At 41.6% G+C, this 23,180-nt stretch overlaps 1 pseudogene; it reads left to right on the top strand.

Annotated features, from left to right (window-relative positions):
• The first annotated feature begins 1,569 nt into the window (after nucleotides 1-1,569).
• Nucleotides 1,570-22,982, top strand: LOC133906018 (peptidyl-prolyl cis-trans isomerase CYP59-like; annotated as a pseudogene).
• The last annotated feature ends 198 nt before the right edge of the window (nucleotides 22,983-23,180 follow it).

Here is a 23,180-nt window from a genome sequence, read left to right on the forward strand (position 1 = left end):
CCATTGCTCCTGGGTGGTGGCAGACGGCGAGGAGCATAGGGGCGGTGGTAGGCAACAAGGAGCACAGGGGCGACAATGGGCGAGGAGGAGGGCAGGGGCAGTGGCGGATGCCATACCCACTAGTTTTGTAGCGTCGATGTGGCGAGAGCCAGAAAACCACCATGCCGATATGGTGTCAATATACCGACGCCATGACAACTATGGATGACACTCTCGTTCCTCTCCATCGTAGGCTCCATCGCACAACTTCATAGGGCCAACGCCGCCTCTACACTCCCAAGGAACCTACGCTTCATGGAGGTTCCTAATGGGACACCCGTGGGGGATGAGATGATGATACACACTACTACAGAAAGGTACATCAATTCCGGTTCGAAAACACTATCAGTGCCGATTTTTGAACCGACACTGATTACTCGACATTGATAGTCCTAAACTATCAGTACCGGGTCTGAAACCAGCACTAAAAATTCTTTTCACTATTGATTCTTAGCTCCAACTGGCACTGATGTGGTTCCAGGAGCCAAAAAAATAAACGAGAGAAAGTCGACTCCGCTCCTGTCACCGTGGTGCTCCCGCCGCCATCATAGCATGCTAAAATCAATTTATCTCATCCATACAAACACATCTCACAATAAATCGACTTATCTAGTCCATACAACACATCTCACAATCAAATTCAGTACAACAAAGCAAGAATGTGCACCTAAATCACTACAAGATCTCGCATAGCCGACAGTGACATCTGGCTCCACTACGAGCCCTCATCGCCGAACTTGCCATTGGGGGATCTCTTCTGCGCTGATGCGCCGCTCCTCATCCTGTGGCAGCAAGATAGAGGGAGAATTCACACGCGTGAGCCAGGAATGTGGATCGAATCGGAAAGAATTGAATGGGGAGCCTTATCGAACACTTGCCTGACCAACTCCTGCTTGCATCAGAGGCTGGTGCGGAGGTACCCGCGTGTCCTGCGTGGGCTGAGGCTGAGGCGGAGACGACCTTGGCACCGCTGGCCACCGTGTACTGCAGCCGCGCCATGCACCGGTCCACTTGCGGATGGATTCAAAAGCCTTGCACACGCCAGCTTGTGAGATGAGCAATGTCGGCGGTGGGAGGGGGGGGGGGGAGAAGGCAGCAGAGAGCGATTGAAGGCAGCAGAGAGTGAGAGAGGCGGAGATGAGGAGATAAGGGAGTGAGAGAGATGACACGAAGAGATAAGGGAGGGAGAGAGCTGGACGGGAGCTTGAGCCAAAATCCGGTTGGATTCCTATTTTGGGTCCGAGGACGGGGGCTCGAGCCAAAATTTGCTTGGATTCCAATTTTGGGTCCGAGGACACATCAGTGCTGTTTGTAGATGTAACCGATACTGATAGTCCTTTTTAGTATCGGTTTTAAGTGCCTCACTTATTTTTCGCGCGCAGGAGATTAAAGACCAGTACTGATACGTTTTTAGTAGCGGTTACTGTTTAACCAGCACTGATAGGATATTACTTATAACTGGTTCTGTAGTAGTGACACGTGCCGCGACGCATGGATCTGTGCATGGTTGCCGCGTAGGCCAGCGGGGTCATGGAGGATCTCGAGGTGGCCAGAGTTGCTACGGGCGGCACCACAATGAGCTGCGTGGTGGGGGACGCGTTCGCGTGGATGGCGACTGAGGCAGCCTTGTCTTCTCACTCCATCTGTTGTTCAGTGTGGCCCAGAGCGCGTCCCCTGGTTCATCGTTGCTTCTTCTCGCTTCATCTTGACTCGCTCCGATCCGTCGAAAAGCTAAGCTCTGGATGTCATGTGGTGCGCGGAGGCTTCGAGTTAATTGCAATCTTATTGATGCAACGGTGTCACTATCTTATGGGCTGGTTGTGCTGCTCTGTTGCTGGTCTTGTTGTGTGGCTTTGCTCTCTTGTTGGTACATGGGCTTTTGATGTTTGCTGATTGGCTTCTTTTGTTACGATTAGTTTTTGAGATACAGTATCTACTGCTAGCTTTATTTGTGTCTAGGTTTAGTCTTTGTTTTTCGTTGCGTCCACATCAAGACTCGGTCTTTTTTTAGTTTGTCTATACCGTACGAGTTCACATATTTTTTCATCAATTAATCATTTTCTTTTATATTTGATCAAATATTCGTCTTTGTTTAGCTAATCCTTACATGTTATTATTGATACAATAGTATCATCTAGGTCTTTCGTAGCTTTAGTGCCAACTTCATTTGTTATCTTACCACTTGTCATTACTTTGTTTATAATTCTTGATTTAGGATATTCTTTTGTCATCTGGGTCTTTTCGTAACTTTAGTGATAATTTCGTTTGTCGTCTTACTAGTCGTCATTGCTTTGTTGTGATTCTTAACTAAGGGTATTCTTTTTATTATCATCATCACAACTCTACTTATGTGCTTCGCTGTGCACTTCTTCAACTTGATTCGACATGATTACTAAAGGTCTCAATGTGGTTTTGAAGAGACAGATTTTAGATGTATTAGTTTTATATTATCTAAGTTTAGGAATTAGTGTTTACTCTTTCAAATACAACGCTATTATATATGCCTTGTATTTGAAGGGTTTTAGTAATATAGAGTCTTTATCCTTTACGTATATATTATTATATTAGAGTATTTTTTTTACTCTCTCATATACTCTATATATATTGTTCTATTATGACTGCTATTGAATACGAGTTGTTATTCTTAAGATGCTAGACTTTACAAGAGACTACCACCATAACAAGTCCAAAGTTTTAGGCCACGCTATAGAAATGAATAAATTTTCTAGGAATTTCATAGAACACAGTCTAACTCTTGCAGACTGCAGAATTTGACGTGTTCCAAATGGGGCGTTAGTTTTGGTTGATCCTTGAGCTTATGTGATCTGTTCTCTTAAGATCCCCCATACGCACATCGTTTGCACTAAATATCTCAGTATCATTCCAAATCACCTTTATGAAATGGCAGGCACTTAGACGATGGAGACACAGGTGGAACAAATCGGCGAAGCATTCACCATTGTGGTACCAACAAGTGACTAAATGCCTCGATTTGGCACTAAGATGCATGCACAAAGACCCAATAAGAAGACCTTATATATGGGAGATACTGTGTGAGCTCAACAAAATGGATAGTTCTGAATCTTCATCTGACCAGGTAAGCTTGTATGTGCTCCTTTAATCCTCAATAGTCCACTATGACAAGCCTTGCCAAACTATGACATAAATATAGCAGCAAGGGAGTATATATCTACCTCCATCATCCATCTCTCTCCTTTTTTTTTTCTTTTGGCAGATAAGCCCTTGCTTGGAGGACATGCTTGGGATTGAGCCGCTCGAAATGCATTTACCCTTCGAGCTCGACAAGCAGATATCATGCTCCATTCAGCTGGACAACGATGCAGATGGTTACTTTGCCTTTAGTATCTCAACGATCAGCCTACGCCGGTACTGCATACACCCAAACGAAGACATTGTTCGACCACGATCCAAGCGTATTGTCACCATAACATTGCAAGCACAGGAGACGGCACCGTTACAGAAGCACTGCAAGGACGAGTTCAGTGTGCAGAGCACCAAAGTGAGTGAGAGTCTTACAGCTATGGATATAACTAATGACATGTTCAATGAAGAGACGGGTAAAGTGGTCGATACAGTGTATGTGACAGTCATTCTTGATGTGCCACAAATACGTGGTGATCGGTGAGGCACATGAAGTCCATACAAGGGAAAATTTTCAAATATGGATAAGGTCCAGCCTAGGGTATACAGGCCCAGCCCGGGGCATGGATTTCTACGTACTACAGAATAATATATTACTGTCGACCTCAAAACTCTCTTTATTGTCGGTTTTAGAGTCGACAGTGGTTAACGAACAATGATAGTCAGGGACTATCACTGTCGACTCTGTAGATCAGCAGTGAATGGGGTTATCACTACCGGCTAAAGGATTCTACTAGCAATAATTCTCTAGGTATCACTGCTGGCTGATGGTTTCAGCCAACCTTTATTCCCAAGGTATCACTGCCTGCTGAAAGCTTCAGCCGGCAGTGTTGTGCCTCCTCCTTCTACTTCGGCCTTGTCCTACCTCTCTGTCTTCCCTCTCTCTCCTCGATCTCTCTGTCTCTCCCACTCAATACACGTATACAATGAGACATATGTAATGTAAATCAATAATAAAGGCACCTTCATTAATATATAGTAATTCATGTCACACATATATACATAATAGTTCTTATAGGTCACCCCTGAAAAGTCGGTTGAGTTGAGCCAGTCCAGTATCCCTCTACCTCTCCCGTGATGAGGACCGCGTCTCCGCACGGACAGCTGATGGTATGTGTACGTGCGGGGAAGCAGGGGGGCGATGGTGGTGGAGCGGAGGATCCAGCCATGCCTGATTAACCGCAGCGTCGTCTAAGCTCTAGGCTCACCGGCATGTCAAAGGCATCGAAGTCCAACTCCTGAACGTTAGTACGGTTTGAGCATTCGGCTTCCTCCGCGGCACATTGATAGGCCACCCTCTCATCCTCCTCCTCTTGGGAACGCTTACAGGACGCTGCTTCTTGCTCCTCCGCAGTGCACAACTGGCAAGTTAGCCTCTCATCCTCCTCCTCTCGGGCGCACTAACGAGCCACTGCATCTTGCTTTTCCTTCGCATCATCGTTGGAAGGTCATTCTGTTGAAGAGTCATCCGACAGTACAAACTCTGAAATACACCTTCATTAATACATAGTAATTCATATCCTATATTAATACATAATAATTAATGTCTTTCATTAAAATGGTGTCATTTGGCAATATATAAGCCATCTAACCCTCTGGTAGACTTCCTCCTTATCGTTTTCTCTGTCCTAGAAGGTACGGTATAATCTGAAGGTTTATCACTGGTCGACGGCACGATCGGTTCATCAAACTCGCCATTTGGGTTGATAACATGTTCCATGAAGAACCCGGCAATTTATTCTTAAAGGGCATTTATTTCTACAGGTTGTAACTCTTTTGTGCATAATTTGGAGCGCTGTGTTTGAAGAATCGAAAGAATTAGTCCTTGAACATGTGTAGAAATTGAAAAGAAGGCATCGATATGTTATTTCATACTTCAAGATCATTGAACCTAACAGGGTCTCCGTCCGGATTGAATCTGTGCATGAAAGTTAGAACATAAAATGCGTAGAGATTCTTGCTGGATGGCTGCCTCATACACTTCAAGAGAAAATGATTCGTCAGTGGAACGAATTGAACCTTTTTTATTCAAAAGGAAATTCAAGACATGAAAATTTTGTGCGTTTCGAAAAGTTGGTCTTTACATTATACTCCTTCTTGAACGGAACGTGAATAAGACTGTTTTTATGGTATCTTATGTATGCCCTGCACGTGAATATGAATACTAATTAAGCTTAGATGCAATCGTCGAGACAATGAAATGATCAAGTTTACCTGTTCAGCATGTCGATGAGGTTTTGGTAAGTCATCTGAGCTCTCTTTTGTGAGTCTAAGACAATGATCTTCCTTAAGTCTAGGTGGATGACAATGAGGATCCAATGAAAGCTGTAGAAATATTATGTCAGCATAGCAAATTAGCACTAGAATCGAGTTGCCCATAAAAGTAGAACACCCTAGCGCGCAAACACGTACTCATAGGTGTAGGGTAAGAGTATGAATTTCTTGTAGTGGTGGTGAAGCATACACTTCAATATGTAGTTCTCGGTGAAATCTCGACTCACTTACAAGCGTCTGATTCACAAGCCCAGGATCGATGAATCCTACTTTATGATCAAATTATTGTCTGCATGCGTGGTTCTCCATTCTACGAAATAGAGAGGTTAGCAAGGCAATATCAAGGTACAAGATCATATAACGTGATTTATATGCATAAGTCACTTACAGAGTCCATGATCTGACTATAGTCATGTCGAGGGCATCTTTCTTGTACAGTTCATATAAGTCCTTGAAATACACCCAGAAGGAGCCGTCCTCGTTGAGAAAATATTCATCTGTGTATCTTATGGGGAACGCCTGTAAACCCTGCTTGGATTGCTCTAAGTACCACTGATGTAATCGGCGTATTTGAGTTATAAGGTTTCTTTCTATATCTGATTTGCTAGTCTGCATGCTCTCCGTGATACAACATGCAATCATTTGGACATGCATGTATTTTCTGTACTTTCAACTGCAATGGGCACACAACCTGCTTAGCCTAGTACGTGTTTTCTGACAGCACATTTTTCTTTAGAAGCAATTTCTTCAAGAACAGTAATAACTCTGTGAAGCTTGTATTAGACCAACCGTTGATTGCCTTTAATTGCAGCAGTGAAAGCACGGTACGCAACTTTGTGTATTCCCTTCTCGCAGCCTGGGAACAATGGTGTTTTAAAGTCCTCTACCATACGTTGAAAATTTTGAAACTCTCTTTCATTGGTGAAGTTTCCCTCCCCATCACGCAACATTTGCTCTAGATCATCGACGTCGGCGTCGGCCAACATCTCCTCTAGATAATCATCGGTCAATGTATCTCCAGCAGACGGCATATCGATGTATTTGTCTACCGGCATATCGGTGCACATGTCTTCATCTTCTGTTCCAATGTATTGTCCTTCCTGTACGATCTCAGCTTCACCGTGCTCGGTCCAATGGGTATAGTTAGGCATAAAGCCCCTTGGCATCAAGTGAGAATGTATCTGTTGGGTGGTAGACAGTGGCGGTCCCAGAGATTTAGGAGAGCCTGGGCGGGCCGTGCGAGAGATAGGCACAGGTCATGCACTCGCTCGCTGGGGAGATGCTCGTGCAGTCGTGCGAGCTGGGCTTTGCCTAAAATTTGATCGGCCCATGTAGTAAATTCCCTCATTACCTACATACATATACTGGGATAGGCCGGGGCGGAGCCCGGACAGCTGCCCAGGCTCGCCGGGCCTTGGGTCCGCCACTGGTGGTGGAGAACTGTTTCTTGTTCTCGCAATCGACATATAGAGAGCACATGTATTGAGACTGTGTATTTGTCTTGTGCGCCACGACGGCTACTAGAAAACCCTCCACGCCGTTCTTGTACTCTACGCTCACACAACTTGCATCGTACATCCATCTTCTGCCCCATCTACAATTATATCATTATTGTAAATCTAAATTCAAAATATCTAGAAGATTTTGTGATCACCAATAAATAAATTACCTCGTCATCTCCTACCAGCAATTGGCCTGGATTGGAGGAGCCGCCTTTTGTATGCTTTCGTGTCCACTTTTGATGAGTATTTGTTGGTACCATCCCTAAAAATTTCTTTATTATTCAACCCCTATCTAGGACTCATTAAGAAAAAATGAAAAATAAATACGCTCATACCTAAAGTTTCTATATTAGAGGTTGCTAATTAAATAAAATATAAAAACATACAATTGGATCTTGCTACATACCTAAATATTATGGCTAATTTTTCTAATTAATTAAAAATCAAAAATAAATTTGCTTATACCTAAAGTTTCTATATTGTAGACTTCTAAATTTATTCTTATGTTTCATTAGGATCAACTTTAAACATTTGTAAGTCTTTATAGGGATAAGAACAACTTTTATTTTTCAGGTAACATTTTGAGTTAGAATGCTAAATATAGGATTAACCTTGGGGATTTCAACTTACTTGACCTCAAGAGGCTCCTACTAGAAGCTTGCTTGCTATTAGGGAAAAATCTAGAGTTCACTTACCCTAAAAATGAAGAAAAAGCAAATGAGAAAATGGAGAGAAAAGAAGGGATTTTATTTGGATAGCTAGAGAGAGGTCATGTAGATCTCCTTCTTGATAAATTGAGCTTGAGTGGTGCAGGAATCAATGCGGAAGAAGAGATGAAGTGGTTGTTGCCATATGAGATTTTGTGAGAGAGAGAATTCTGAAATAGCTCTATTAGCTCGAGGTAGAAGAAGGTGAGTAAGAGGAGGATATCACTGCCGGCTCATATATTCCGCCGACAGTGATGTAGAGATATCACTGTTAGTCAGTAGATTAAGCCAACAGTGATGAGGGTTGGTGCATCACTGCTGGCTCAATCCATCACCCGACAGTGATGACTCTTATCATTGTCAGTTCATAAGTCACGATGACTGATTCTTCACACGCAGCTAATGAACTGACAGTGATGTCTCATCACTATCGGCCCATGAGGAACCGACAATGATGGTCTGGCATATAAGCCCAGTTCTATAGTAGTGATGGAGTAGTCACTGGTTTTTGGTCCTAGCCAGATCTAAATTTACTTTGTTGTATAATGTAAACCAGAAATTTCTATATCTATACTCCTATAAAATACACAAGTTGTAACAAATCCGATCAATCTTTACCATCCATCAAAGTTAATCAAACGGTCACCATACAAAGTTGAATCCCTTTCATCCTTATAAAATACATTCAATCTCCCATTATTTACCTTTCATACCTAGACGGTTAATATTTATCTTTCATACATTTTAAAAATACATCCAATCTACCATTATTTATCTTTCATACCTAGACGTCTAATATTTATCTTCCATATATTCACCGCTGGATTTCTCTAGAGGGTGTGTTGTCTCCCGCACTTTGCCTACAGCGTCGACTTTCTAGAAAGGGTGCATCGCCACCCGTACGTTGCCTACACCGTCGTCTACTATGGAGGTCACCTTCGTCATGTTATCTTTACACAAGGTACTATACGAGAATTATTTTTATCCCCTCATAAACTGGTCATCATCTTGATCCTTCTCACAGCATTGCTATGGACGATCAACTCTAGACGATATGATTCCCTCCACCCTTCTATCCAGGTACTCGTCATTCTCCTCCCTCTTGAAATTACATGATCATGTTGTGAATTTTATGTATGCAGATCTCTCTTTTGTTATGCTATATTCTTTTACTTCTTCAGATTACTATATTCTGGATTGATTCTACATATATGAAACACAATGTGCAGTTATTAATCTTGATCAAGTGTTTTAGAAACTAGTTAGCTGAGTCATGAAAAAGTCATGGCCGTTGGATGGAAGAAGTGAAATCTGGACCAAAATACCCCGATGGTAGGTGGAAATACACTACCAGTGAAGAGTATTTTGAGAACAAAGAAACTTAAGGGTCAAAAAGCTCCCAAGGGCTATTAATAGAGGGGTAGATCTGTGGGTGAGTCTTGAGTCAGTCATTTGTGAGCCTTGTGATAGGTTTCGGAGAAGAGGAGAGGATATATTTAGTCTTTATAATAGGCTAGAGCTTTTGTAACAGAAATAACTTTATAATATGTTAAAAATAGGGCTGACCTCTGTGCTTAATGAAGATTATTTTCTTATATGAGCTTATGTTCATCTCTTTCTAGTCTTTTTCTTTTGTTTTCCTTGCCTTCGGTGTAAGTTTTTTTTCGATTTTCTTGTTGATTTTCGTTTTTGCCTTAAAGCTATGATTTTCAACCTTGAGAAGTTGTTATTCTTGTTGCTAAAGGCATAATCGTTCATATAATCATGTATTTAAGAGGATCTTGAATCCTCTTGTCTCTAGACCATCAACATGAAAGAGTTGCTATTTTCGGTGATTGTATTTTTGCTTTGCTCTTTGTTCAAATTTCAAGCTTTTATGCTCAAAGACATATGGAATGGTCTTGAATAGAGCCTATGGTTCACATTGCATTCGTTGAGTCGTGTTTTCTTGGAACTAAGCACCAGAGCATTGTTGACAAAGGGGAGAATGTAGTGACCTCATCGGAAGGTCCGGTGCTCTGAAGATGTGTACATCGGAGCATATTTTTCAGAGAGGGTTGCATTGGCTCTGCTGGCTGAGGATAACTCACCGGATGGTCCGGTGATGAAGTGATGTGCACCGGGAATACACCGGAGCAATTTACACAAAGAAGAAGTTGGCTCGGATGGTTAAGGTATATTCACTGGAATGTCCGGTGATGATGTTGCAGTATACACCGGAGTATACGGTGTTCACAGAGATTTGAGTGGGGTTCCAACGGCTAGTTTGTAAGAGTGTACTCACCGGATGATCCGGTGTTAATACTACTGTTCTCACCGGATCATCCGGTGTTAACAGTTTTTTAGAACCGTTGGGTTAACGGCTAGTGCACGAGTTTGAGGCTATAAATACCCCTCCACTCAATCTTTTGAGTGGGCTGAAGTCCAGAGAAGTTCATATACACCTGAGAAGACATCCAAGCCACCAAAGTGCTTAAAGTGATCATCCAAGGTGATTAAGCACAAGATTAATGAGTGATTAGTGCTTATAGACCTAGAGAGTAAGTTGCTAGGTGATTACTGCCTAGAGAGTGGATTAAGGAGTGATCCAACAATGTACCTTGGTACGTCGGCACCTTGGAGTATTGGTGACTCGCCAGCAAGCTTGTTGGCCCTCCGACTTGGTGTGGAGTGGCGGCAAGGCGATTGTGCGGTGACGCGGAGACCCTTGCCTTTGTAGCTCAAGCTCCGAAGTGATCACGGCGGCGAGGAACTGGAAGAGAGGCTAGTGGTGAGACCTTGCCTTGGTGGCTTAGTGGCTCATCTAGGTGGAGGCCTTGTCTTTGTGACTTGGTGGCTCAAAGGCCGTGATCAGGTGCCGACTGGAAGCATATCCTTTGTGGAGCTCCAACGTGGACTAGGGGTGGCATTAATGCTATCGATACCACGTGAAAAAATTCTTATGCCGAGTTTATTCTCTCTACCTTATTTACATTTCTGCATTTACTTACTTACAATTTACCTTCTTAGATAGGTTGCAAGCGTTTTGATCGTTTGATCGGCAGAGTAGACACAATAGATAAACCTAGAGCATATTTAGATAGAAATTGATATAGGTTTATCTTGTATTATTTTTGGAGCTGAAATAGTTTTAAGTGTCCTAATTCACACCCCCCCCCTCTTAGGACGTCGCCGATCATTTCAATTGGTATCAAAACCTCTTGCTCTTGATAGGCTTAAAATCCTAGAGTTGTGACGTCCGGGGTTGAGATGGATTCCCATAGTGCTCCACTTTTTGATGGAATAAATTTTTCGCGTTAAAAAATTCTAATATCTTGTTATTTGCAAGCTAGAGGCTTAGATGTTTGGAGAGTCACCAAGGAACGGATAAAACCTCGCATCACAAACAAGGAGAAGCAATTAGATGCATTGGCAAAGAGTATCCTTTTATCATCTATATGTGTTGATGCATTCAATCGTATTTATTCTCTCACCAATGCATATGATATTTGGAATAGTCTCATTGAAATACATGAAGGCACAAATGATGTGTGCAATGAGAAATATCATGTGCTTGTTACCAAGCTTAATGGTATCAAGCAACTACCTCATGAAAGTGCTAATAACATGTACTCATATTTGAATATTCTTGTCAATGAGATCAATAGGTTAGGTTTGCCGCAAATTAAAGATGATCAAGTGGTGAGAAGAATACTTCAATCTCTTCTTTCAAAGTACAAGTTGATCGTCTCCATCATCTATGACAACAATGACATCAAGAAGATGACTCCAAGTCAAGTGCTCGGTAAGATCACCGCCAATGAGATGACAATGAACATGGAGGTGGAAGCTTATACCTCATCCGACACCAAGAACCTTACTCTCACAATCAAGCAAGCTCAATGTCAACACATGAAGGCAAGGATGAGGAGATAAGAGCAAGAGTCAAGCTCAAGCGAAGATAATGGAGATCAAGATGAAGAGAGCTATGAAGAAGATGAGCAAAGCACCTCAAGCGATGAAGAGATGGATCCCGAAGTCGCCAAGCTCATCTTACAAGTGGAGAAGAACATCAAGAAGATCAATGCCAAGATTGATCACCCAATCTCCATAAAGTTCTTGGTTAAAACAATTGATCATATCAAGAAGGAGAAGAAGAAGACCAAGAACAAGAGGGAGACATGGGAAAGAGCCAAGGTATTTGCAAGCATAGGAAGATGGATGAGTGATGATGAAGATTCAAACTCAAGTAATGAGAGCATCACCATCCATTCCTCCAAGAGAAGCTCTTCCTCAAGGTCATCATCACACAAGTCGTCTCGCAAACTATCTCACAAGTACCTTATGGCCAAAGGTATGGATAACGATGTAAGTAATGATGAATCCGATGAGGATTCTCCCTCCTATTATGAACTCCTTCATTTGATCAATAAGCAACAAATGGCCCTTAATAAACAATCTAAAGAGCTTAAGAAATTCAATATACTTAATGACATTCATACTACATTTGTTTCTAATTATGAAAAATTATTATGCAAATTCAAATTGCTAAACAAGGAGCATGAAGTGCTTAAAGTTAAATTTGAGTACATTGAATCTCAAACTAAGGTCCTTTTGAAGCAATCTACCTCTTTATTTGATTACAATCATAAGATAGATGCTTCCACTTCTTATGATGATTTAATTAATTTATCTAGCTCACCCCTTTGCAATGAGATTTGTGTTGAGAATATTACTGTAGAATCATCTAACAACCTCATTGCACAAGAAAATGATGAGCATAAGCAAGAAGTGGAGAAGCTCAAGAAGGACTTGATGAGTTTAAAGGGCAAAGGACATGTCCAACCTCCTCAAGATAACCATACTTTCATAGTGAAAAAGCTTGCAGAGGGGTCAACCATGACATGATTCAAATGCCATCAAGAAGGCCACAAGTCATTCCAATGCAAGCAAGTTAAGAAAGAGACCAAGGAGAAGAAGAAGATGGAAAACCTCTCCAACAAGACCTCCAACCTCTACACCAAGCCCAACTACAAGAACAAGATCAAGAGCAACTACTACAAGCTCAAGAAGAAGAAAAATGACAAGGTGGTTACACACATGGTTGAGAAGAAGCATTAGAGATGGAACCAACCCATTTAGGTGCCCAAGGAAGTCATCACCAACATGAAGGGGTCCCAATCAGTTTATGTTCCAAAGAAGACTTAAAGCCCAAGGTGGCTATGGGGATTTAGAGGCTTGTCTTACAAGATGAAGTGAAGATTTAAGTAAAGAAGCCAAGTGTACAAGATGGGTGCATTGATGAAGATCATAATCATCACATACCCAAATTCTCATCCAAAGGTAAAAAGAGGTAAATGAGCTAAATGCAAAAATCTCTTAATTATTGTCTTTTTACCTCATCTAGGGTTGCATGTGCTTATTTCAAGTTATTGCAATGCCTAGTGTAGATTTTTATATGGTAGGTTGCTTATTTTTATCTCTAACCCATGAGCAACCTACATGGTTCATTAGTTATAGGTTATTTACATGGCACTTGTCTTTCATTTGGTATCATTTATGTGTCATGATCTAATGTATAGGATAAGTCCCCATTGCTATCAATAACAAGTGCATATATCTCACAAGTATTCAATACTTGTATGCACATATTTAGGGAGAATATATACTATATGTTGTGATTTTGAGACTAATATGTGTTGCAAGTTGTATCTCTTGTAGTCTCATGGAGCAATCAACATGTTCCTGGAGGTATGCAATGCTTAAATATTTCAATTGGTATCACTGTTAAATCTTTATTCATTTAAGCTACCTCCATGCATAATATAGCTTAAACTTTCTATCTTAACATATTATCTAGTTGTGCATATATTTCTTTTTCATCATATGTATGCACATATATAGGGGGAGTTTAGACTATATTATGTGAGTTCGTGAATTATGATCAATATGCTTTCATAGCTTTCAATTGGTATCATTACAATTTGTATCATTTTTTTAGATCATGATTTGTGAAACTCTCTCCCAAGTGCTCTAATGTTTTTCCCTTTAAGTCCAACATGTGCATATAGTCCGTTTTGGAAGATTGTTGACAAAGGGGGAGAAGTTTGACGACCAAAGCAAGGAATGCAAGATGAACGATGTGGAAAGATTGTAGTAAAGTGCAAGATACATGAAGGTTAACAAAGGGGGAGAAGCTCTTGCTTAGATCAATCAAGGGAGATAGTGGCAATAGGAGAAAGGGGGAGCCACAACATAAGGGGGACAAAGTGGTAAGAACATGCATACAAGCAAAGAGGTATGGTTTTGAAAACTTTTTGAACTCATGTAGATCTCAATTGGTATCATTTGTCTCTTGCTTCGATTGTGTTGTCATCAATCACCAAAAAGGGGGAGATTGTAGTGAAAATGACCCTATTAGGCTATGATTGTGATTTTGGTGATTAATAACAACATAGTCAATGAGACTAACATGTTTGTCAAGAATATATGTTAGTAGGTCTCATGGATGTAATACATGAAGAAGCCACTGAAGCCGGGACAAAGTTTTGTTGAATTGGAAAAAGTCCTAGGAAAAATAACTACACCGGATGGTCCGATGTTCACATAGTTGAACACACTGGAGCATTATGTCCAGAGACATTTGACCTCATCGAAAAGTCTGGTGCCAAGTGTTTGCTAAACACCGGAGTATTTCTTAGTGACACGTGGGCAAAATGGACACAAGTGTTACGCCGGATGGTCCGATGCTACAAAAGTGCACACACCGGACAATGAATAGTGCAAAGATGAAGAAGAAACAGAAGACCCCACCAGATAGTCCGGTGATTTATTTGAACACACCGAAGGAAAGCACCGGACCATTGTTGACAAAGGGGAGAACGCAGTGACCTCACCGGAAGGTCCGGTGCTCTGAAGATGTGTACACCGGAGCATATTTTCCAAAGAGAGTTGCATTGGCTCGGCTGGCTGAGGATAACTCACCGGATGGTCCTGTGATGAAGTGATGTGCACCGGGAATACACTGGAGCAATTTACACAGAGAAGAAGTTGGCTCGGATGGTTAAGGTATATTCATCGAAATGTTCGATGATGATGTTGCAGTATACACCGGAGTATACGGTGTTCACAGAGATTTGAGTGGGGTTACAACGGCTAGTTTGTGAGAGTGTACTCACCGGATGATCCAGTGTTAGTACTACTATTCTCACCGGATCATCCAGTGTTAACAGTTTTTTAGAACCGTTGGGTTAATGGCTAGTGCATAAGTTTGAGGCTATAAATATTCCTCCACTCAGTCTTTTAAGTGGGCTGAAGTCCAGAGAAGTTCATATACACCTGAGAAGACATCCAAGCTATCAAAGTGCTTAAAGTGATCATCCAAGGCGATTAAGCACAAGATTAGTGAGTGATTAGTGCTTATAGACCTAGAGAGTAAGTTGCTAGGTGATTGCTGCTTAGAGAGTGGATCAAGGAGTGATCCAACAATGTACCTTTTGGTACGCTAGTACCCTTGGAGTATTGGTGACTCGCCAGTAAGCTTGTTAACCCTCCGGCAAGCTCTGAAGTGATCACGGCAGCGAGGAACCGGAAGAGAGGCTAGTGGTGAGACGTTGCCTTGGTGGCTTAGTGACTCATCTGAGTGGAGACCTTGTCTTTATGACTTGGTGGCTCAAAGGCCGTGACCGGGTGTCGACCGGGAGCATATCTTTTATGGAGCTCCAACGTGGACTAGGGATAGCATTCATGCCATCGATACCACGTGAAAAATTCTTGTACCGAGTTTGCTCTCTCTATCTTATTTACGTTTCCGCATTTTCTTACTTGCAAATTATCTTCTTAGATAGGTTGCAAGTGCTTTGATCGTTTGATCGGTAGAGTAGACATACTAGATAAACCTAGAGCATATTTAGATAGAAATTGATACAGGTTTATCTTGTATTGTTTTTGAAGCCGAAATAGTTTTAAGTGTCCTAATTCACCCCCTCTTAGGACGTCACTGATCCTTTCAATCACTTTTGACTCTGCCTAGCCTCCTTGATCGTCCTGCACCAAGCCCCCCCCCCCACTTGGCCCCAATCATCTCGCCGTTGACCGCTAAGTCATATCCATCACCTGCACACCATTAAACAAGCAAACAAGTTTCTCCCACTCCAAACCATCTCTAGGTTAGCTCAAAATAAAAATCCGCAAATGAAAGCACATCCTGTAGAAATCATGAACACCAGATTTTTCGTTGTGTTTTGCCTCTGAGCATCAGACCATTCGGTGAGTCTAACTCCTTTGTGCACTAAAGAATCTCACCTCTGCAAGAAAAGGTCTGGTGCATTGCTCCGGTTATCAATATCTAGTCATCGGAACATCCGGTGCCTTCGTCTCTACCTGAACAGACTGTTCCAATCTCTCTGCAAGAAATGGTTTGGTGATTAATCCGGTGTTCAACCCTGCACACACCGGACCTTCCAGTGAGTACCACTACACTAGACTTCACAATTTCACGCTCTCAGCAAGAAAAGCTCTGGTGTACTCTCCGGTGCTCACACAACTCATCGTCGGACTGTTCGGTGAGTACCACTCACCAGAATACAGTTTGCATCCTTCTCTGCTAGAAATAATCTGGTGCACACAAATAGCTAACACCGGACCATCCGGTGCCTATTTCAAAATTTGCCGCCAAACTGAAAACCTCCGGCGTCAGCATTAGCACAACACCGGATCATCTTGTAAAGCCAATTTTTCAGGCACCGAATAATCCGGTGAGAACAAATCATCTGGACTCAGAGAAAATCATTCTAATTATATTATCCTTCAACTCAAGTTAGTCATGAATAAGAACAAGCATCAACAAACACACACTAAACAAGTCAAACTCAAATCAAATATTATCAATAACTCATCACACAAGTCAACCAAGACACTTATCCATGTGATTTTTCAATTGCTATGGCAAGTGCTGGTGAAAATTGCAATACCTCACAAGTACAGTTCCTGCCCAACAACTTTGGTTGTCAATAATTAATGTTTCATTTTCAGGATCTCACTGCTGGTTCTAACATTCCATTTATGTTTTTATTTTCATTTTTTAGTTCTACATTACCTTGCGGGATGACGTGGACTACCTTGATGATAAATACACTATAAGTAGTACCTTATTCCATTAACTGATATTTTTTTCTTACGAACAGAATTCCTTTATCTGCAACGATTCATTTGTGTTTTCTGTGAACCATAGGTGTTTGGGATGGTTGCTGAAGGTTTCGATACGCTGACGAAGATAAATGAAGCTTATGTTGACAATACTGGAAGACCATTCAAGGACATAAGGTGGAGTATTGATTAATGCCTTAGTTACAACATAAATAACAAAGTTCACTTCTTCTCCAGCATCAGTTTCCTTCTTTGTTGCTTTTACTTTCCTGGTTGCTGACCTTCAACAATATAATTGTTGGCAGGATTAAGCATACATATGTCTTTGATGATCCTTTTGATGATCCTTTCGATGATCCTCCTCAGCTCGCTAAACTTATTCCTGAGAATGCTCCCACAGGAAAGCCACGTGATGAGGTATTCGAGTATTCTAATCGTGTTTGTTTTAGTAATATGAGACGGTGAGTCAAATTTCACCAATCTTAATCACAGGCCATGCCTAACATTTTTATTTTTTTCATTTTAGCTTCTTTTCTTTTCCGACTTTCGTTTAGAGTTATGCTGTCTATCAAGAATTTCTTTTATTTGTCCATACACCTGTTTTGGGTTTTGATTTCAAATTTCAGTCGTGTCAGACTGGCAGATACTGAGTGTACTTTTATTTTGTTTCAACTATTTCCCTTTATTTTTCTGTGTACCTGTTTAGAATTTTCATTTGAAATTTCAGCTGTGGCAGTATATACCGACTTGTGCTACATATTGGTCATGTTTCAACCCTATAAAAGAGGTCATGTATTGAATGCTTTAGCAGTCCTGTAAACGTGAATATGTAATGATTATTCTCTTTTTTCATTGTGAATGCACAGATTGCAGAAGAGCGCTTAGAGGATAGCTGGGTCCCTTTGGACGCAACAGTGGCTCCTGAAGAACTTGAGAAGATGATCCACATTAAAGAAGCGCATACAAATGCAGTAATACTTCAGAGCTTAAGTTCTGGTGCCAAATCAAAGTTTCATCTTATTCATTAGAGTTTGGTAATGATGCCATGTTTATGACTGATTAATACCTTTTGTTTATGCAGTTGGGAGATATTCCAGATGCTGAGATCAAACCGCCAGAGAATGTCTTATTTGTTTGCAAACTCAACCCCGTAACACAAGTTAGTATTAGTTCCTAATTGCTTGCCTTAAGTTTTCCTTTTTTGGACCTTTTTTAATATGTTCATCCTTATTTGGTACAATTATCTACATTTCCACAGCTCTTATTCATAAAGATTTTTTTTCTACTGCTGTGGCTATAAAAAAATTCTACTGCAGTGGCTATATTGCTTATTATTTTTTTAAAAAAAGAAACTGACCTTATTAAATTTTCTAGGCCTATGTTACCAATTTTGCTGAATAAGTAATTGAGTAACTTTGATCATTTTGCAGGATGAAGATTTATATACATTGTTTTCTTGTTTTGGAACTGTGGTATTGTGAGTGCCTTTCTTAACTCTAATTAATGTGTACATCTCCTTGCTTATTCTCTTCTTTCATTTTTCATATTCCTAATTCTTGCTTGCAGAGCTGAAATTATTTGTGACTACAAGACTGGAGATAGCTTAGGTTATGCTTATATTGGTATGTTTCATCCCTAGAAAACTTCTTACTATGTTGACATACTTTAATAAAGCATGGGAGTATTACAAGTACCATTTTGCTATTTGGCTGGAGCATCCTTGTTCCAGTTATTGCATGGCCTTAGGTAGTTGCCCCAAGCATGTGTCATCCGTTCGGTCAGCTGTGTTACACATGTATGTGTTAGGCCTCTTAGGTCAGTTATCTATGTATAGGCAACAAGGATTGCTGATTTGGCTAAACTGAAGTTCACAGGACAGAAAATAGTAAACAGAAAAAAATAGTTACTTGCACATCATCTAAAGTCTAAAATATTGTTTTCTGTTCTTTTCTTTAAGAAAATAATCTCCATTGCACCCTCCTAAGTAGTAGAAACTTCCCATTGTTTTCTCTGGGTTCCTATTGAAATAGTGTGAGAGCCATATGTTTGGTTATAATATCTTTGAAAGAACTTCTTGTTCCTCCTGATTAATCATGCAAAGCTGAGTGGCATAATATGACATGCTTACAATTACTCTTGATGGTCTTTTGTCAGAATTCGAGACAAAGGAGGCTTGTGATCGTGCACGTTCCGAGGTCAGTAACTTGGATTTCCATGGGAATGTGTGTTTATAGTAGTACTCCTAGCATTTGTTTGCTGCAAGTTGGTATAACCGTTACACAAATTAGTTTGTGTAACCAACCAACCAACTAAAACCTCATGAGACGTAAAAAATTCTAACAAAAATATAATAGTGTAAAGCATGCTATCATCTATCATCTTATAAAATTTAAGCTCAATCAACAACTTGTACAAGGAGAAACAAAAAGAGAAATTTCATCTATGAATAGTACATATGTATGAATTACTGAATTTTCTCTTTCTCTTTTTTGTTTCTCCCTATAAAAGTTCTTGTTTGAGCTCAAATTTTATGATATAATAGATGATAGTATGCTTTACACTATTATATTTTTGTCGATTTTTTTTGCGAATTCTATCATGTGGTTTTGATTCGTTGGTTAGGGCAACTCCAACAGACTCTCAAAGTCACTCCCAAAAATACTCTACAGGTAGTCTTTCCAATAAGATTTCATCCCAATATCGTTGTTCTCTCCAACAGACTCCCAATATATAACTCTCTATATCTCAACGGCTATATTTTTAAACGGCTACAATTCAAACCGCGATCAACAAGAATCGTGATCAACAAGGATGAAGACTGCTTAAGTATAGGAAGATACTCCATTCATAGTGGCGATATCGACCGCAGGCAGTGAAGCTAGGAGCCAACCAGGGTGGATCTCCTCAACGCACGGCTTCCAGCAATCTTCAAGAAACACAACTCCAGGCCCGACCCGGGGCCGTGCCTCCTCTCTGTCTCCGCCGTCATTGCCGCTCGGTTAACTGGGCCGCTCATACTTCCAAATCAAGAAGCACGCCATGGCCATGCAGGAGTAGACCCAGACCGAGCACAGCAAGAACCTCCAGCTGAGCCAGTACTCCGGATCAGTGGTGCCTACGACCATGACTGATTATTGCAATGCTGAATTGGTCGACCCTGTAGCAATATCGACAACACATTATATTAGTTTAACCACTGGTTCCCCCTATGTAAATTGGATACCATACTTGCAAGTGTCCATGCTAGAAGAAAAGGAAGCAATTTTTTCCTTTCCTTGCCGGCAAAGAGAGAGAGAGATCAATACAGAATATCCTAATTGCCAAATAGAGAAAGAAAAGGCAAAAGAATCAGGGAAAGAAAGCGAGAGAAACCAATACACTAATCAGACTCTATCCGGCAACTGGTACCCCACAGTGAAGACAAGACCTTTGTTCTTTTATGCATCCACACGCACACACAAAAGAAAAGAACAATCAAAGCAGAGGGCATCAAGAAACATATCTCCTGCGCAGATGAAGATGGCATCAAACCGTGCTCTTCTCCCTTCTCCACAAATCTACTGGAGAAATGTTCAGACTGAATGCACCTGGAAGAACTGTTAATATTGCCATTAACTACAGAATCATCACCTTCAAAAAGATCTAGCTGACGACATGATAAAAGGTACTAACCAGTAGAAGATCTATACACCCCCGGTCTTTCTTCTCACTCCATGTTGTTGCAACTGTATTACAGATAAAAATAAGGGCAAACAGAGCATAAAGGAAGGGGAGACTTAGGCTTTTTGGAGAAATAACTACATAGCACTTTGCTCCATAGTTCATACATTGCAATCCCAAATCACAACATACAACAGGAGGGTTCAAATTACTGCTGAACTCCCAAAATATCAAAAGGCCTGCTGTCCACAAATCGACACCATATCACACTACTAATTAACAAACACCCGACCCGACTATAGCCTCCACGAACGATCGGATTAAATGGACAAAGCATCATCCGTATCAGCACATGGTTCTTCATTCGAGTTCCAATCAGCGGGAAGGACGTAGTCATCGTCAATGTCCTTCGATCCCGATGCTTCCTCTTCAACGAGCACTCTGCTATTGTCGGCCAAACCAACATGGTTGGGCACGACACCACTGCGCATAGCATCCTCGACTTGGAATACTAGCTGCTCCAAGTCTGCTGCAATGGAGTTGACCTTCAGAAGTGCGCTGTTGAGCTCCATGGCAGCAGGGGTGATGTCCGGACTCAAGTTGTCGTTGGCCACCTTCTTCAACGCGGATGCCGCCTCCTACACATAGTCCTGCAGCTTCGACACAAGAGCGGCAAGCGCTGCGGCATCCATCTACAACCACGGAGGAGGGAGTTCATGAAACTTTGTATGTTGGCCTTATGCAATGGTGGACTGACCTTTGCCTGTCACCCATATGCTAATTACTATGTTTCCACATTGCTTTCATGGTATATCAAAGGAGATCACTTGATAAGCTTGCCTTCGACTTGATTTTCTTTTTCATTTATGTTCTTGTATCTTTCTGTCAGTGGAGCTATAAAATATACAGGTCTAAATAAGTGTCCACAAGTATATCTAATGCTTGTATCTACATAGAGATGTGTTTTGAACTATCAATATGTGATACATAAGACCAGGAACCAGAATTTTAGTCTCTTTTCATTATGTCTGATGCCATTTCGTGCAGGTAGGAAATGCTCTGATGGATGATTTCCATGATCACCATGGAATATTTCAATTCATGTGGACCACCGGCTTGATCTCCGATCAAACATACAGGCTGCTAAATATTTTCTGTGACTTTCAGTCCTTTGTGCATACATCTCCACAGGCTGCCTGAATCTACGCTCGTTGCACCTCTCTTCTCCTTCGAGATGAGATCGGGTCGATGCCAAAGGGGCAAACAAAGCCACCATGAGATCAATTACAAGCACAATCGGAACAGGCGCTCCTCCCCCTAATCCGCACCACAAGGCTCAGATCCGAATGAGAACACAGACAAATTGGTACCTCCCGTCGCCGGTCGTCGTCGCTTCCCTCCACACCAACGCCCGCCTCCATAGAGCTGCTGCGTGCCGCCGAGGCTCCCCACCGGTGCTCCGGTCCCACCCTGGTCCGCCCGCCGCAGGGCCACCGCCCTCCGCCGACCAGTCGGCCACCGCCCACCTCCGACCACCTAGCCGCCGCCCATCGCCCGACAAGCGCCGCAGTCACCCGCTGTCGGCCGCCGAACAATGCCCTCGCGATGAACCTCCGCTCGCCAAGCGCGGGACCTGCGCGGGATCGACGAATCTGCCAAGTGGGAGCCCAATTGGGAGTCGCTAGATGTTGCGAGTTGGCCGGCGTGTTTTGGGAGTCGCTGTATTTGGAGAGCCGTTTTGGGTGTCTGTTGGAGCACGTTTTGAGCTCACGTACCTAAAAAGTAGCTATTGGGATCGGTTTCGGGAGTCTATTGGAGGTGTTCTTACACCGTTACAAAATAGAACAACAAGATATTTGTTTGCTAGCATACTTTATTGATTACTCTTCACTAGTGAATGTCACATTTTTGTTGTGCTTTGATAGAAATTTGCCTTAGGTTTATTTATGCCCAGCAATTACTATATTGATTCTCATTTGGATTTCCGTCATGAATAATCCGAAAATAAATTGCTTACTCGGTGGTATGGTTGTAGATGGACAAATGTCTGATTGATGACCGGAGGATCCGTGTTGATTTTAGTCAGAGTTTTTCAAAGCTGTGGGGTCAGTTTAAACGAAGCACAAAAAATACAAAGATAGGTAAAAGGTCTTAAACCATATTTTCCTTTTCCATAATCTTGTTGTACCGTTCTGTATCTATCTAAAGTTATGTATCTTTTGTTTCTCATCCAATCGTTGTCTTGATAAAACTTATACGTATTCTCATTGCAGATGGGTGCTTCAAATGTGGTGCCCCTGATCACCTAGCCAGAGGCTGTGATCAAGATGGTGACCAGAAAAACAAAGGCCTATGAAAGATGAAAATACTCAGCGCGGCAGGAATCACCTTCGAAGGTCACTCTCTACTCTTCTTTCTCCTTTTTGCACAAAAATCTTTGAACATTATCTCATGCTTTGATAATCCACTCTCATTTTGCAGCTATGATCTAGTCTTTGACGAAGCCGGCTGACACCGTGAGAGAAACTAACACTCTGATGATAGGTCCTACAAGGAGAGAAGGCACAGAGATGGTAGATAGATACGATTGTCAGTTTTGTGTCTCATGCTTCCCATTGATGTCGCTATAAGCTGATACATAAACATGTATTCTTAGCTCAAAATTTTCTGTTTAGTCAATGTAGCAGCTTGGGCGATGACTAATCTTTGC

Source organism: Phragmites australis, chromosome 23, assembly GCF_958298935.1.
Source record: "Phragmites australis chromosome 23, lpPhrAust1.1, whole genome shotgun sequence".
Lineage (NCBI taxonomy): Eukaryota > Viridiplantae > Streptophyta > Magnoliopsida > Poales > Poaceae > Phragmites > Phragmites australis.